The sequence below is a fragment of the Acomys minous genome (genome assembly GCF_964271855.1).
Source record: "Acomys minous genome assembly, chromosome: 17".
NCBI classification, from domain to species: domain Eukaryota; kingdom Metazoa; phylum Chordata; class Mammalia; order Rodentia; family Muridae; genus Acomys; species Acomys minous.
In genome coordinates, this window is record NC_140500.1 from 47663032 (window position 1) to 47681694 (window position 18663).

Here is an 18663-nt window from a genome sequence, read left to right on the forward strand (position 1 = left end):
ATGGAGCCTCTACTCCAAATATCCAATATCAAGAATGGGCCTATTAAAAACACAGCCAAGGAGCCCAGCTTTCCTGTCCAGACTGCTCTCCTGATACCAGTGCAAACACTGCAGTGCCAGCTCTACTTCCCTTCACCTCTAGAGCCTAGAGTTAACACCCAATGCCATGACTGTTTCATGAGACTGTCATCCTCTTGTGGTCATCCCTATATCCCTGGAAACTAGACGTTCAGCAATATTTGCTAAATGAATATTGAAGATATTCTTTGCCATTTGTAATTTTCTTGAGTGCTCTGGTATTTTTTTCCTACCCATGTCCTTTACAAACTCCTTTTTATGCTCTGCCAGGCATTCTGTATTCAACCCCAAGTGGCCAGCCTTATATACATATACACATGACCAACACTAAATGGACTCAGCGGGGTGTACTCGTATAAATCTGCATGCACACATGTATGTGTGTATGCATGTGTGTGCGTGCATGTATGACAGTAAAAACTAAATAAGAGGAGTTCAGAATTTGACATGGGGTAGGCAGATACAGAAGGAGTCAGAAGGGATAGAAATGATGTAAACACAGTGCACATGCATGAAATCCTCAAAAGAAGAACCCATCTTTCAGAAGTGTTGAGACACTACCAGAACATGGGTTTTATAGTAGAATTTTCTGTTATCACTAGAAAGTCTAGCAAACATGGCAGGGCTAGAGAAGACTTCAAGAAGAACACATCCTGTTGGATGGTGGCCTCTTAAACATTCCTTTGGCTGAAGTGTCTATCAGTACAGATTCCACACCAAAACTTAGTGGCATGTAGTAGTCGTTGGTAGTGGTCAGTGGCAGATGGCCCGAAACAACAGGAATATTCTCTACCAGGATATTTCAGGTTCATGGATTGTGGTTCTTTACTTGGTGTGTCATTTTTTGCTCACACCATTCTGTTTTTCTCAGGATGAGCAAAACTGTACAACAGTTTATCCCGAGGAACCAATGAATACTAGACAAGTTTTACAGCACGGTGCATTGGTGTGCCAGGACTGGCTATGCTTACTACTTTGTGGTGTGGAAGAGGCCATAGGGAAGAAGAAACTGCAAAAGAAGGTTGCATTTACTCAGTGCTGTGACAAGAGCCTTTCCATAGACATGATTTGGAGCTTCAAATAACTCAATATGGGTTTTATTGCTTTACTGAGGAGAAGTAAGGCTCAGAGGCATCGAAGCTTTCACATCTTAGTGCCCATATTGGGAGGTATGCAAAATGAAATAATGGCTTGAAGTTTTATCTTGACGGAGAATGTACCAAGCTTAGAGATTATATGCATACATCGCCGTAAAGAATCCTTTGAATTTTCCAGAGAGTAGAATAGACTTGGTCTGATGTAGATAGCCCTAGAGGATAATATGTATAAGTTTAGGAAGGCTTGAAAACCAGCAAGTTATACAGGAGGAAATAACAAAACAAGCATGTGTGGATTCATGGCTCTTCTCTTTACATTTTGAGACATTCATCAGTTCTTCAGTGGGAATCAATTATGACAAAACAGTCATAAACACTCATACTTATGTGCCAAGTTTACTCATTTGTTTTAAGCACCAACCCTCCATCATAATAATGTACATTACATCTTCTCTTAGAAAACAGTGAAGTCACAGATCCAAAGAAAAAAAGTTATCCTCTAAATGAGCCAAAATAAAACATGTACACAATATGATGATGTCTCTTGTCCCACTGTATTAAGAACCAACCTCATGTCCAGAAAAGATTATACCAAAAGCCCTAGCATATACGAGGCCATGGAAATGAACCCAGTTCCTCTAATTGCAAACTCAAATTAGAAGACTCTTTCCACCATTGACCAATTATTCTGGAATGTGATAGACTCAGACTGTCATATTTTTTTTAATGCAGAAACTTAAGCCCCTAAACTGCCATGAGCATTGGGCTTGTGCCAGGCTCACACAACAATAAAAGTAATGATTCTGTTCATTCCAGGAAGGCTCTTTAACACTGACCTTACCCATCAGGGCTTTGCGCTGATGTGCAGAATGGCTCACTCAGTTCAGGGAGCAAGCAGGCTTCCCAGGCTATGTCCTTGTCAGTACTCCACAGGCCTACTACTTCTCTCACATTCAAGAGAACACATAAACATTAGGTAGGTAAAGAGGCATTGCTTTAGGAACCCCCACCAATCTTATTTTTGTGGTAACAGATAACACATTCACACACCATCGTTCAACAATTTTTTGTAGTATTTCTTACGTCATATCCATAACTCATCAGGACCCCAAGAGAGCATGTACACACATTGAAATATGTCTATTTTTCTCGTGTTGGCACTACCTCACACTGACTTTCAATGGACAAACTGGGACCATTTGACACTGAGCTAAACAAGAGAGCAATTAAGGGCCAGAGTTCAGATCAATCCCTAGCTAGCAGTCCTTGAGCAGCTTAAACATGCTAACTACTCTTTCCCTTATCTATAAAATGAGGATGATTGACAGCTGTACATATTTCATTAGGGCATCATGAGAACCGAATAAAATGTGATGTGTAACATCATATCCCACACACTTAGCATATAGAGTTCACTGTAATGAGTAAGAAAATGTAGAATGTGCATAAACAAGGATGAAATGATTATGGATGCAACCTACTGGGCAGTTCTATTAATAAGCAGCTAGTTTCAGCATTAAAGAGTAAGCCTACAAATTTAAAAGCCCTTAAAGTGATGTTGACTTCCTCAGTGTGCATAGGTCTTTTTAGAAGGATTTTAATGAGAAGAAAATCTGACAATGTCATGCGTGTGGTCATCAGATCTCAGGGCATGGTGAGGTCAGAGAGAGATCTCTGTGCTGAGAGATGCCCTCAGCTTGACTTCATAGCATCTGGGGGAGACACTATAACAACAGCTCCAAGAGAAAGTGCATGGAGCTGGAGAACCAAGTCATAAATCCTGGTTGTGCTGTGCACTCTTGATCAAGCCACCAACCCACTCCTCATCCCATTTCTCTGTCTCGGTAACTGGCTAGTTTATAGCATAGTTGTCAAGATGCCCAGCAAGTATGCACAAAGATCTCAGAGCAGTGTCTGATCCACAAAACATGCTGGACACTGTTGTCCCTGAGGACAGCCAATCAGGAACAGAAGCAAACAGATGCCACTCTTGGACTGGCAAGATGTCTCAGCAGATGAAAACACTTGCTAAACAAACCAGATGATCTGAGTTTGATGACCGGAATTTATAGTGGAAGGAAAGAATTGACTGCAAAAGATGTTTTCTAGCCTCCACACACTTGCTCTGCAATCTACCACCTTACTTTCCTCCCCCCTCCTCTTCCTCTTCCTCCTCCTGCCGCTGCTGCTGTTGTACTGAATGCAAATTAGAATTAAAAAAAACATATACCACTGATTTCTAGGGATCAAAAATCACACTGCTAATTTATTCTAAGGAAAATCAGAGGTAGCTTGACAGCAGCACACGTCTATCCAATCGTGTCAGTCCCCTGAACAGTATAAAAACCATTTGAGGAAGAAAACATGTAAATGTATCTGCTCCAACAGGGCTGTCACATCAAATCAAAGGTCCCCATGCCCTTGCTGAATCTTAAAACTGTGGACAGAATTCAGCATGAACAATTGCTCTGAGCATTAAAGGATCTGAACATGAGTTCTGAGTTGATTGCAGTTCACCAGTGCCACTACTGTGCTTTAAATAGAATTAAACACCACAATTGTGCTTTTCTCAGTCTTCCTTCAGGACAGTAGTATATACTTCATTAGAATGGGTAATATGGAAATTAACTTCCAGAAAAATCAAAACATCTTAAATAACTAATTCTAGGGCTTTGCTGTCACAGCAGGTACCCAGCATCCCTCATTTTGAAAGCACTAAAAATACAGTCTCCAGACAATCTAATCTTAGAGCAACATGGTGTTGTGATATGTAGAAGATTCTAGTATTATAAAAGCAGTTCTTTATGTGCAAATTTCCTTTGTCACATATAAGGCAAGCAGAGAATATACATCTTATCTTTTGCCTTCCCTAGGCAGTAGTTTGTAATACCCATTGTCCTAATGTGCTTCTCTATGGCTGTGATGAGGCACTCACCAAAAGCAGTTTGGGTAAGGAAAGTGCTTCTCTGGCTTATACTTCTTCAACAGAGTCTATCATCCAGGGAAGCCAGGGCTGGGATGTAGCAGCAGAGACCCAGGAGAAGAGCTGTTTACTGGTCTGTTTGCTCTGGCTTGTTCAGCTACCTTTGTTGCTGTTGTTGGCCCCAAAATAAATGCAATAATATTACTGCCATTTCATTTCTATTTCTTAAATGACTTAAATATTGAACATGTCCACCTTTCTAATACATTCAAACCCCCTCAGATCCTATGATACAGATTTCGGATATGCAACGGCGATATGATTTACCTTTTCTTTTGAATCAAAATATTTCTAACCATCCCACTGTGTAGAAAGTGGCTACTCAGTGCACTGCCAACTTTCCTACAATTAGAGGCGGAGCTTTTTATAATTATGTAAGGCAGAAAGGCTATACTGTTGTAACGTATTGCCTGTAAAAATTATTCTCTGTCACCCGAGAATTTTCCTAATTCACTTAAAAAGTCACATTTTTCAAGAAAGAGAACATTGAAGTTGCATAACAAAGAACCACAAAAGAGGGTACCACTTACCCAGTAACTTACAAAGAGTGACTGCCAGCTAGGGTTGTTAAAGGATCAATGGTATTGAAAGAATGAGTTGTGGCGAGCAGAATATTGACCATTGAAGAGAATGATGGACAATTGCAGCCCCAGTCCAACATCAGTGCTAAAAGGAACATTGCTGTCAGATGTCTCAGCCCACGCCCCTTTGAAAGCCCTTTTATGTTTGATTACAGCCTTTTCCCTCCACCTCCTTAACTCTGTTTTCTCGAGTGGTTCCTTCATAATCTTAACGACAGCAAATAGCACTACCCAGCAGATGGAAAAACATATCGCTTACACTGTTAGCATTATTAGAATTTTACATCCTGTATGGAAAGCTATATAGGAGAATTTGGGCAAATGTGCTTTGCAAAACTGCCATTGAACATTACTTAAAATGCAAAATGCTATGGTTGTATATCATTAAGGATACTAATATAAATTCCTCCAAAGTCCGCGAATGAAAGAAGTTATGTTCCTCTAGATGGTGTTCAATTCCCTGTTGCCGCATGTACCATGTTATGCAGAACGTGTTGTGTTATGCTTACAAGCTTAGCTATTAACCAGGAGTACAATCCAAGCCCATAATGAAACTTAATGCTACTCAGAAAACCATCTCCTGGCAATTCTATGATTTTATGAGATTTCTACTCCAAAAGGGAAATTTCCTATTGAGTAAATGTTTTGAAGTGAAATTCCAGGTAGAAGGATAGAGAGGAGAAATAGGCCCCTTTTTTCTTAGATTGCCTATAACAAACATAATGTATTCCTTATTATGTCTATTTATTTCATCACATTGTCATGTCAAGAAAGCAAGATCTACACCCAGCTCATCTCTGCACAGTCTGAAGCATCTAGTTTAAAAAGTCATGAGCACACACGTCTTATAAAATGGATGATTTGGAAATAAGAGAGGTAAACAGATGAATCCAAACATTGATAACTGTGCAACATGTATTGCAAATCAATTCTGTGCTCCATAATTAAAAAATATGCTGAGACTTCTACCCAGTTTTCTTTTAAATAAATAAACAAACGCCTGAACTTCTCCCCAGTTTTGTTATGAAGCACAACGTCTCATATTGGGATTCAGAAGTTTAAATTTAAATTTTATTCCAGTTCCTTATGGCTCTAGGCCATGCAATAATACTTAGGAAACTTTACTTTGACTCTGGTCAGACATAACCCATAGCCTCCATTTCAGCCAGCACTGATAAAGAGAAGCTACTGAAAACCTGGGTATCCAAACCAGACCATGAAGAGAGAATAGTACCTGGAGATTGGTGACAGCGTTTAATCTCAGCCTTTGCAGCAGATCTCCTGAGATCTGCATCTGATCTTGATTCCTGTTCACACTACAGTAGGAAAGCACTCATGGAGAACCCTGTAAAGGAAGTGTGTTGTGATGACAGGCAGCAGTGAGATTAGCATCACTTGTGTTCTTGTTAGAAGCAGAATCTTAGTTTCCATCTACACCTGTGAAGCAAGCTTCTGGAAGTTCAGGGCTCAGGAAGTGTAGTTTAACGGGCTCTCCAGGTCATTCACAGGCCTGCTAAGCTTGAGAACCACTGACGGTAAGCCTCACGCTGACAATAGTTGAAAGGGTTCGCCTGGTCTTACATGGAAGGAGATATTATCGATTAATATGATCCATTCATGTGCAAGGTTATTATCCCTTCTCTAGATAGAAAATCAGAGTCGTGGCTATGGTGCTTTAAGACCACACATATAGGACTTTTCGGGAAATCAAAATTGGAACTAAGGGTGGAAAATAAAAGTTGAATATCCACATAAAGGAAAGCAGCTATAACCACCTAAGACAAAGATTGAGCTGTATGCAGATGAATGAGTATGGAATATAAGTTTTCAAGCTGGGTAGCAAGCAAAGGGAATGTGTCAGCATTCCTCCTGCTTCTGAGGACAAACATGCTCATTTACTTAAGATGCTCAGTGAGTGCTTGAAACTGAACAGTGGCCAGAACTCCATCTACCACCCTGATTTTTCAATATATGTATACCATTTATAAATCAAGCACTGTAAGGGAGAATCAGTAATAAAAACAAAATATTGACAACAGTAAATTGTAACAAAAGTTAGAGCATGGGATTTCTCTCCCCAGCTCTGAAAACCAGGTGATAGTGGGTGAGAGGGGAGGAACATATATACTACTGGTAGGAACAGATGATTAGCATTTCTGGAAGGCACTTTGATGATATGTGATGAAATATATAAATATCTTTCATACTAACTGGCTTAGTAATTCTTTTTGTTGGTAGGAAGAGGGCAGCCATTTATATAGTCATAGTATAAATGCTTATAATGTTTATTTGTAATGACAACATGGAGAGAATTGGAGCCTGCGCCCCGTCTGAGACAGAGCAATTCAGCAAATGTGATATGTTCATAGCACGGTTATTTCTAAGTGTATTGACCTGGAAAGTTGTCAATAACATACAGCTCAAGGAGGAAACTGTCCATCATCCTTTCTTAATGGGCAGAAAAAATACTTACGTGTGCTTCTGCATTACATGGACCAGCATGTGGAAGATGAATAGCAAACAGCGGTTCACTTAGAGAAGGAGGAAGAAAGATGTCTGCCTTGGTAAGGATGCCTGCTACTTTTTTTTTTTTTACCTTAATGTAGTTTTGTGCCAATGCATCTTGGTGTCAATGGGTATCCTTTGAGGTCTTAGGGTTTCTAGTGCTGTGAAGAGACCCCACAGCCACAGCAACTCTTACCACGGAAAACATGTAACTGAGGCTGGCTTACAGTTTCAAAGGTTTAGTCCATTATCGTCATGGCAGAAAACATGGTGGCACACAGGCAGACATGTTGCTAGATAAGGAGCTAGAAGTTCTAGAACTTAACCCTCAGGTTTATAGCAGAAGCAGCTGTGAGCCACAGGGGACATTGCTAGAGCATATGAGACCTGAAAGCCTTCCCCCACAGTGACACACTTCTTCCAACAAGGCTACACCTCCTACCTCCTAATAGTGAACTCTGTATGGGCCAAGCATTCAAACACATGAGTTTATGGAGGCCATTTCTTGACAAACTCCCACACTTGGGAAACTCATTTAGGCAGAGTAAGGCTCACCTATGCGGTCAGCTCCTTGTGCCTTCAGTTTTCTAATCTTTGCGATTATTCCTGCTTCAGTATTGGAAGTAGAAAAAAAAACCCTGAAGACGGAAAAGTTGTTTATAATCTGTGAACATGGATCCTCTGTTAAAAAAAGGCACAAGGGGAAGCCGGCGGAGCCGGGGTCTAGCAGAAGGGTACATACATGACTTCACTAGCTCTTTTCAGATCACACTACAATGCACGTGTGACAATGTCCTCAACATTTAATTCATTGTTATTCAGGTATTCTTCTCAAAAAAGTTCTCAGACCAAACACTACTTACATGTCTAGGTCCCAGATACATCTAGTATAAGTAAACACAGGTTAGATATATACATGCTTATATGTAAGATACATGTATGTATGTAACACATGCCAGTGAAATGTACATGCATTACATAAATGCACATGTAATATAATATACATGTATATGCATGTATATCATATGCATATGCTCTATATAATACTATACATACATATAGCATACATGTCATATATGTACTCATACACACATATGCATATTATTATACATATGTATATCACACATGCATATATATATATATATATATATATATATATATATACATATATATCCATTAGTATAACCAGAGGCATATTTCATGTAAAGATGTACCTCATATATCTTACATGTATTCTTAGCTTTAACATTCTGCTTGGCACATAATTTAATGAAAGACTAAATGAATCTATAAAAGAATAATGTACACAGTTATCTTTAGATTGTGGGGTTATGGATGATTTTAATTTCCTTTTGTATACTTGCCTCTATTCTCTGAATATTTAGCATCAGAAAAAAAATGGTGGAGCTATTTTTTTAAAAGAAAACTATTAAAACTGTATAAGAAAGCTGTGTGCGTCTGCATGATAAGTGGAACTGTGCTATGCCACAGACTTCAAAACACTGCAAATCACGCGTCCCCTCCTCACGCTTCCCTCCCCATAAGCTACTTAAAAAATGGAATAAAATTCAGCTAAAACTCAATATATAAGATGAGTATTAGTCCAATCCCCCATCAGGATGACAAAGGAGGTTTACTCTACAATTATATTATATATTTATAAAGAAAAATTTGGAAAGCAGATTCTTTTACACTGATGGATGTATAAACACAAACCATAAGAAATAATAAAAAATTAAGCATCTTTGTTTTCTGCTGCTGAGAATGCAATATGATGTACAATACTTCAATTCGAGGCATATATTTATTATGCCTCTTGGGGAAATGCACAGACAAATCAACTGAAACCCTCTGGGTGCTGCAGACCACCTTCTGTATCACAGACTTCTGAGACAGTGAGAAAACAACTCAGCGTGGATGTTTTCATACCACTGGCCTTGACTGGGCTACTTAGTAAAGTCTCAAACCACATGGGCTTGTCACAAATGGGGGATAGTACAGTATCTTACAGGTCAGAGCTAAGAGTACTTCTAGATGTCACCAAGAACATCTCCCATGACTGAAGACTATTGAGCCCTGATGTTACCACCACTGAGGTCAAAGTTCTCCTCCCAGTCTGTCACCAGGCCCTTGCTTGACATGACTTTATCCTTTGCTTTACGTACTGGCCTATTAAATTACTAGTTGGCTAATTAAATTTCAGACTAAATTTGTTTTTTTTTTTCTAGCCTTAGCATTTTAGCAGGAAGGTGGCCATATATCTAAGAGATGCCTTCATTCAGTGGATTTCTAATTCACAGTCCAATGGGGGTTCCTAGTATTGCCACTGGCTCTAGTTTATGAAAGTAAGAGACCATATACCCCAGGGTCAGGTTCTCATTGTCTAGTGAAACAAACAAACTAACAACAAACAAACACAGGCGTTTGCACAGAGGAGGCCCAGTTGAGAATACCCACATTCTATTAGTCACTGTCTGTTTTCTGTTTAGGAGACCAGCGATTAGATTCTTTTGCTTCCTGGTCTCTGCACTGTTTATTTTTCTTCATGAAATATCTTGCTTCCCATCTCTTCTTAGCTGGCTCTTTTGTGCCCCCTTAGGTCTCTGCTCAAATGTCATCTCCTGAGGGAGGGCACTGGTGATCATTCGGCCTATTGTCTCCTTTCGGCTCCCTCCAGCCCATTGTTATTTCATACCCTTTATCTAAAATTATCTTGCTTCCCTCTTTAGTGTTTGTCTCGCTGAAAGTGATTTTTAATGACGTTTGGGGTAGAGTAGAATACCCTAACCTCAAAAAGCCAGGGGCGAGGCCATGGCCAAGGACAGAAAAGTTGCCCCAAAGTCTTGGCTTCTTATTTCTAGCTGCAATGGTCTGGTTTCTCTTCTTCACAGAACGCACTTCCTGTGAGAAGCTGGACATATCTGTTGCCTAAAAATCTCTTTCTCTCCCACTCACCTAAGCACAACTCAATCTTGACTGCTCAGCACCTCAGCTCACTCGTTCCTTCACTACCCACCATGGGAGCCCTGTAGCCCTGTGTGCTTCTCCCCAACATCACTTGCCACCTTGGAATTTCCTGCTTCCTTTAAGCTCTCTCTCTCTCTCTCTCTCTCTCTCTCTCTCTCTCTCTCTCTCTCTCTCTCTGTGTGTGTGTACATGTAAAATGCAGAATTTTTAGAACACAGCCTTCTGTTCAAGTTCATGGCTTCACTTCACGCCAGGATTTCTTCCCTGTAAGTATGCAACACATAGAAACTGAGTAACTTAATCCATGAACAGAACTGGGAAGGATTTAAAAATATATTCAAACTAAACATTTACTCAAGCTTTATCTTGCCAGTTTCTTTCAAGAAGTCCCAGCTTTTATCGGCCACCCATCCAATATGCTTCTGCAGATTGTGTGCATGCTAACATAATTTTACATCAGAAGGGACACAAAATTCTTTTGCAAGAGCAATTCTTTCTAGAGAAAACAACTAAATAAGCAATCATGCCATCATGAGAAAGCAGAAGCTCATAATGATGCTGCTCACGCATGTTCACACATGCACAAACATGAACACATATAGATATGCACAGAGACATAGGTGCATAGAAATACACAGAGACTAATACACAAACGCATGCATGTGCATGCACATACATATGGACACACACACACACACACACACACACACACACACACACACACACACAATACACACATGCACAAATATACTTGCCCACATAGAGCTACTTGTGAAATGAAACATGTGGAAGTCATAAACCATGATGCCTTATTTTGACACCATTTATTTTGATTTATGGATGCTGGAACTATCTTGGAAGAAGTCACTTCCCACAGCACTTTAGGTGAGCTCTCAGCATAGCCATTGTGGGACATGTCTTGTCCTTGAGGATATTATCTGTAGAATAATTTTTGCAAACCACACAGTGCAGTGGGCATCGATCACCGGCGCCTGATTCTATGGGCAGAAGTGGACTTTAGCTTTCCCTCAGATATACTGGCAAGCCACACTGTTTGTCCTTCTATTAATTTACTGTCTTCTCTAAACATCAGCAAGTGAATAGCAGAGAAGGTTCAGGGAATTGTCTCTTTCTAATCTTTCAGTTAATAAAAATCTCCTTGTAAATATTTTAAATGCTTTGCCTTTCTCCATAAAAACATTCAACCTGAGCACATAGTGTAGAAATTCAGACTCATAATCTGAGCTTTAAGTTTTATAGTATGACTTTGGAATCAGAAATTCATCTGTGTATCAAATTAATGGGATCTTTTGAAGCTACCCTGACTTTGAAAGAGAAAATAATTCAACTATCTAACTCCCAATTTCTCTCTCTCTCTTCTCTCTCTCTCTCCTCTCTCTCCCCTCTCTCCTCTCTCTCTCTTCTCTCTCTTTCTCTCTCTCCCCCTCTCTCTCCTCTCTTCTCTCTTCTCTCTCTCCTCTCTCTCTCTCTCTCTCTCTCTCTCTCTCTCTCTCTCTCTCTCTCTCTCTCTCTCTCCTCTCTCTGTCTCTCTGTCTCTCTCCCCCCCTTTTCTCTCTCCCTTCTTCCCCATCCCCCTCCAGGCCAGGCTAGAAAGCTGCTTGGGGCAATTTGGCTGTCTTAGGAAAACCACCTGCATGTAATGAAAGGCTAATTAGGATATCCATAAATTATCATGAAATGCAGGTATAGGCTAGGGGTGTTTACATCCTACTTATTCATGTCTGGGGTTGGAAATCTGAGTCCCAGTGATTTAATTAGATTCTGAGTAAGCAACACAGCCAGGGGGAAGGCTGACTTTTTCTCTTACATTATCTTTCTACACATAGTTTTGTCCATGTTATCTATTTTCTGGACTTCTCCCTGCTTCCCTTTTTACACCCTCCAAATGACCTTCCCAACATAGCTAGAGTCATTTCAAGTGACAATTTATGTCCTTCCAGTTCTATGTGACAGTGTTCTAGCTGTGCTTGGTATTCAATTCCTCAAATATATACAGATCTTACTTCCACGCAGGTATGTTTGTCTTCGCATCTTCTCTCTGTTTGAGATACTTCCCTTTCTCCTTTGCCTGGTTATCTGCTTCTCAGTTTAGACCTTAACTTATTGCCACCTTTTAGAAGACAATTCTAGTTGTAAAGGGGGCTTCTCCCTAGAGTACTAAGTCTTGGGTTTCCTGTTTTATTTCTTCTAGTGCATGTAGTGTAATTCATCACTACTTACTTTTCCATCTCATGCTTTTATTCCACCTCCTCCGTTGGACTCTCACCCTGGTGGGGCATCACAGAAGCAGGGACAGAGCCTAACTATATAGTTTGCGCATTGGTGTGGAATGGAACCTAAATTCAAAAACTCGAACCGCCATCTCAATGCGTATCCGACGGTATAAGGAAGAGACTTATGAGCTGTACTGCTTGGCCCGACTGAAAAGTCAGCTTGGGCTTGAAAATGTGCAGCTTGTCTTCACAGTGCATGGCAAATAAAGCCACTGAAATGTTCTACGCAGAATCCTACACACTGTTTTGAGTCCTGTTTCTGATGACGATCCCAATGGCCAAGCAGAAGAGTGACAGGTGACCTAAAACTATTTGTGCTTGCTCTTTCAACACCCAGCCTTTCAAAAGACTTTAGTTCTCAAAGGCAGAAAAGAAGCCTTACGTTGTGTTGCATAACTTCTTTTGAATAACAATGCTCAAGCGGATCCTAAGACAGGAGGATCACCAGAAGATACCCATTATAATTTGTGGCCCTGTCTCAAAAAAAAAAAAAAGTCTGTTTATATTCCTTTATACTACATCAGACATGTTTTATTTATTTCAGCTCATTTTGACTTCCTAATCCCATTTGCTCCAGAAGCTTTACCTTAGGCAATGAAGAAATGGAAGAACTAAAGTTGCATGGGCTAAGTAGGTAAAGTCACCCAGAAAGGCAAGGGACAAGAGGTCCCTGGGGGTGGACAGGTGCCATGACTGCATGCTGACTGCTACCCTGCCTTCTAATGGAGCTGCAGTAGTGCTCCGATGCTGATACTGCTGTTCAAGGTACTGTATTTTATTACGAAAAGAGCTGTTCCACCACTGAGAATAGGCTGTTTTTATGTAAAGAGATTTTTATCTTTGGCAGAAAGCAACTGCAATACAAAGTCATATTTTACTCAGCTCGGAGCTCAGATCTACACATACATCTCTATAAGTCAATAGGATTGGGGAAAGAGACTGTCCCCCTGAGCATCTATTTATAGCTACATGGTACAAATCATTGTATGCTTCAAAGTAACTTAACCACATTTCAATCATGTTAGTGACACCCTCCGGTGGGGATTAAGTCTTCATTTCTGAGATGAATAAGCCTATTGTATGTGTTTTAATATTTGTGTGTGAGAGAGAGGGAGGAAGGGAGAGAGACACAGAGACAAAGAGAAACAGAGAGAGAGAGAGACAGAGAGATTTAATATGGAAAGGAACAGACAAAATACAGATAGCTGGTTTCTAAAAGTCTCCCCATGCCAATTTATAACACATCCTCCAAATACTGCCTGGGACCTGAACCTACATCAGCAAAATGCTCCGAAGAGCTTCCTGCAAACCACTGGACTCTCCATCACTCATGCTGGTTTTTTAAAGGAACATATTGTTTTTCATTTCTGATTGGTTCTTAAAACTCAAAAGTCTTACTTCTTTCTTGTACAATAGGTCGGTGTCACAAGGGTAGCAATCCTTGTGGAGATCACAGCTACGCATTGGGTTGGGTTGTTGTGGCCATGCCCAAGACGACATTGCTGGCTATTAGATGGTGAAGGTGTGGGGAAAGCAAAGCTATGACACTGGATCCCAAGACTTCTGTGGGTACGATCAGGCAACAGCAGCTGTATATGTTGCTGTGAAAACCAGACCTGAAGTCGTGGCTAGTGATCATTCATGGAACCTCCTGGGGAAATCTTCCCAATGCAGAAAAAAAACCACACAGAGAGATGGAACCCAAGAGGGATGAGTGTAGGTAGGATTTGACACTCAAGTGTCTGAAATTCTAGCCTGTTTAAAGCAGCTATATTCTTGCCAGGTGTAGTTCAGTTAATCTGACAATTCCATACCGTTTTTTGTTCCTTAGGCAGTTTTGCTAGGATTTCTATAACTTTCTACAAGGACTCTTGATCACTATAGATTGAAAAAAATCAATGTTCTTAAGTTTTCAGTAGAAACAGTGTATCTGGTTGTCAGTTCATCACTCATGCGCTAACTCACTCAAACACTGATACATTCTGAATGGTCCCTATGTGCTTTTTCCTCACGAATTTTAAGTTGAGATATGAGGCCTTTCTCTCCTGCTGAATTCATATCCCTCCTCCATAGATGCTGGGGGGGGTGCTCTTCTGCCATAAACCAGGGATTAGTGTTACTTTTGATATTCTGTCTGGAGGATCAGCTCCACTGTCAGAAGACCCAAGCAATGGCGGAAGGGTAGCTTTGGCTGTCCCAGGTCATGCTGACCCTCTGAAACACAATTTCCCATGATAAATCCTTTACAATCGCAGTCACCAAATGCCAATTCATTGCAGTGGCATGGGAACAGGGATGCTTGTTGCAGAAGCCCACCCAGGCACTTGTGACTATGCTGAGAACTGCCTGGTGTTTGCCACATACAAAAAAATATTTTTCAACTCCGAATATAAGCAATATAGAAAGATTGGAAATGCTCTTGTGTCTTCTTACTGGATCCAGATGTGCCAAATGGGATAATAATCCCCACAAAGTATGTTTAGGTGTATTTCTAGTTTTCTGTTTTGTGGCCCATGCTATCTCTGTTACTGAGGCCCTTCTGCAGCACCTTAAGAGACTCCTAGTCCCATCATCATTCTCAGGAAGATCTTAGAGAGGCTAAGTAATATATCTGAGAAAGTGAAGGAGCAGAGACTGAACTCCACTTTGGATTGAGTCAAGAGGCTCCTTCCACTCTGACAAGATGAAGGCAAGGATACATTTGGGTGTGCTTGGATACACTTCTTTGTAGACTGGCTTTTAGCTGGAGTGGCAAAGGAAACGGAATTCCCAGAGCTATTTAGCCAAATGCATCTCTGAGTACCAGCTTCCAGTATGGCCTTTGGTTATGTTAAAATGGGTTGACTCTAACTGCAGTACAAATCTAAGGGCTGTTGTCTAGAAACGTTCAAAGCCTCTTGTGTCAGTCTACAGCATCATCTCTTCCTTGAACATTGTATGGAAGAAGTAAAATCTCAGGGTCCACCTTAGAGCAACTCCATCAGAACACACAGTCTTAAGAGAAACCACAAGTGACTCCTGTGCACCATTACATTGGGGACACACTAGTCTGAAACAGAACTATCACAGTTGTGGTCCCCGGGGCAGACACCGTTAGTACCAATGGGAGTGTGTTAGAGAGGTAGAAACAGAGGAAAGGAAGGAAGGAAGGAAAGAGGAAGAAAAGGGGACAAGAAAAGGGACTCAAAGGAAGAATTGCATAAGAAGAGATAGGAAGAAATATCCACATTAGTTGGAAATTCCTACATGGCAGGTCTAAAGGGGTGTTGGAATTAATGCTGGCTTTGTCTGCCAGACAGCTCAGTGGCAGTCGCTTTGAAGGTTTACATCTTTCTTAATTATCCTCATTGCCCAACTGACTGGTTTTTTTTTTCTCACAGCAGAAGAAAAACTGGCTATGCATGAGTTAAACCACATTAGCAGCCCCCATGGATCATGTGTAAGAAGAGACAGTGGAAATGTCAGGCAGGCAAAGGGTGGATATTTTTAGGTGTCTGGAAGGAAACCAAAGGGCTAGGTTTGGCCCTCTTCCCCCTGTGTCAGGGAGTGTGGCCTCTCCCACTATTCATCCACTCTCGTCCTTTATTCCTTTTACCTTTCAGTCCCTTTACCGCATTTTCTCTTGGTGAGGAGGGGGTAGTGGAGATGATAATAACTGTCAAAGAGAGGTCAAGCATCACAGAAGAAAGTATTTCAAGTACTTTAATCTATAGCCAACAACTGAACTGTCCACCCCTCTCCCCTCCTCTTGCCTCCACTTTGCAAACCCATGATGAGTTGAATCAAGGGGCCAGCAATTTTCAGTCTTTGGTTTGAATGTGCTAACCCTCAAGAACATTAAAGTTTGGATAACACCCTAAACCATTCCTTTCTTCTTCCTTTTTTTATTACCTGAAATGCCATTCTCTTCCCTTTTATTTTTCTTATCCCCCTCATATAATTGTTCTCTTTTAGAATCCCATTATTCAGAACCAAACTTTGGTTATCATCTTGATATAAGGAGAACTCAGAGAGCCAAGCAAAGACCTTAGAACTTTATTTTGGAAGCTGGTCTTGTAAAAGAGAATGACTATGATTCTGAAAATGTGTTTCACCTCTTACCAACTCTCAAACAGGCAGAAACTTCCAACAGAAAGAATTGTTCTCTGGGTCGCCAATGTCAGGGGCAAGAAGAATCTTTCTAAGAGTTCATGGTGAAGAAGAATATCAAAACTCATAGGCCTTTGCTGGCTCATATTTGCAGTTGTGTTGAGTGGCCCTGATACTACCTTACAATTGTCCAGCAGAGATTTATTGTGTGCTCATGGAGTCCCACTGCAACGTAAGTGGAGTCACTGAAAATGCGTTCAGGGGAAAAATCATGTTTGAGAAGTTACAATATGTAAAGAGTAATATAAAGTTAGTGTCTTTTCATCTCTCTTCATACTCACAAAGGAAATACTTCAAATAAACTGTACAGATTGAATGAGATTTTGGGAAGTTGACAGAGAAATCAGAATATGAGCAATTGTCTACTTCTGAAGAAAAGTCCCTGGAAACTTTCCACACAAGATCCCTTAAGTCAGGGCATCAAGAAAAAGCTTTTCTACCAATTGCAGAGTGGGGAGGAGGAGGGCAGGTTCATACTTAAGACCAGGCACGGGAAACTCAGACTATACTTCAAATTTTGGCTTCATGTGTGGTCTTTTATACTATTGTTGGTGTCTCTTGAACTTTGGGCCTCATTCTCCTTGTGTAAAATAATTGCAACATACATATATGACATATATAGGCACCATGGCCCTTCTCAGGACTTTTTGCTTCAGTAAAATTATGTGTGAAAAGTGACTAGCATATATGAATGGATTCAGTAAGTCTTTTATTTCTGAATTCTTATAAAATAATTGACAAATGGTAAGTGTGTATATTTATGGGATATAACTTGGTAGCCTGGTGTTGTTTGCACTGTGAAATGACTAAGCAAGGTAATTAACTCTAAGTCTTAACCGTGTGATCCGTGGACAATTTACACAAATGGGTGGGGATAAACATGGCTTAGTGTGGGGAGAAAAGCAGCTTTTCTTGTTAATGCTTCCCTTGGGGAAAAGGATCATTTGCATGTTGGAAGATCATCCCTGGAAAAAGTGTTTTTATTGGCACCCATAATACCCAATACCTTGGCAAAAGCTTCTGGAGAAGTTGGCATTGCCTGCGTCTAACAGTGGATGTGCCTCATTAAGGACCAACCAGGCAGGACACATAGCTTGAAATGATGGTAAGAAGCCAATTAAAACCATATTCGTATCCCCTGAAGAGCTAGGCAACACCCTACAGCAAGGAGGACACAGAGGATAAAAACAAAAACCCGCTGGATGACAGCAGGCAGATTCCCAATAATCTATTTCCTGACCCTTTCCAGGTGCCCATGCCTATAGGCGCACTGTCCTTTTCTCTACTCTCTCCAAGAACTCCTGACAGCCTATGTTCTGGAATTTTCTATGCTTATGATCCACATGAAAGGGTCTGCAGCCTTATATTCTAGAAATGAAGACTTTGCCAATCTGAAACAAGTATTGGTAAAGGAAGAATAAAAATATGCCATTATACAGACAGACAGAAGGAGTAAGCAAGTGTTTTTTTTTTCTCAAATTCTTGGGCCAGAGAGATAGTTCACAGAGTAAAGGCATCTGCCACCAAGCCTGAGGACCTGAGTTCAATCTTGGGGTACTACATTGTGGAAGAAGAGACTTCATCCGCTGCCCTCTAACTTCTGTGTGTAACAATAAACAACAAACAAGCAATGTAATTTGAAAGAAGGAAGTTCCTGTTCACCATAAACAATAAGCGAAATGTCAGAATACAGAATGCTTCTGACCATGAGAGACGTCTCAATGGTCAAGAGTACTTGTTACTCTTGCAAAGGGTTTAGTTCCCAGCCCTCATGGAGCAGCCCACAACGGTCTTCGACTGAAATTCTGGGGGATCTAATGACCTCTTGTGGCCTCCACAGGTAATAGGCACACATATGGTTCACATACATACATTCAGGGGAAACACTCCCACATATAAAATAATTATAATAAATTAAAAATAAGCATAAAGATTCTGCTGGGGAGCCAGAGGCTGGCTAATGCTGGCCTGTTCAGGCTATACTTCTACAGAAAGAGAGAAGTCACACT

General features: G+C 40.6%; 1 protein-coding gene across 2 annotated transcripts in view; it reads right to left on the reverse strand.

The window, feature by feature from the left end:
- The window catches only part of TAFA1 (TAFA chemokine like family member 1), a 533282-nt gene that overhangs the window by 246306 nt on the left and 268313 nt on the right, over nucleotides 1-18663 (reverse strand). The gene's annotated exons all lie outside the window — the stretch shown is intronic.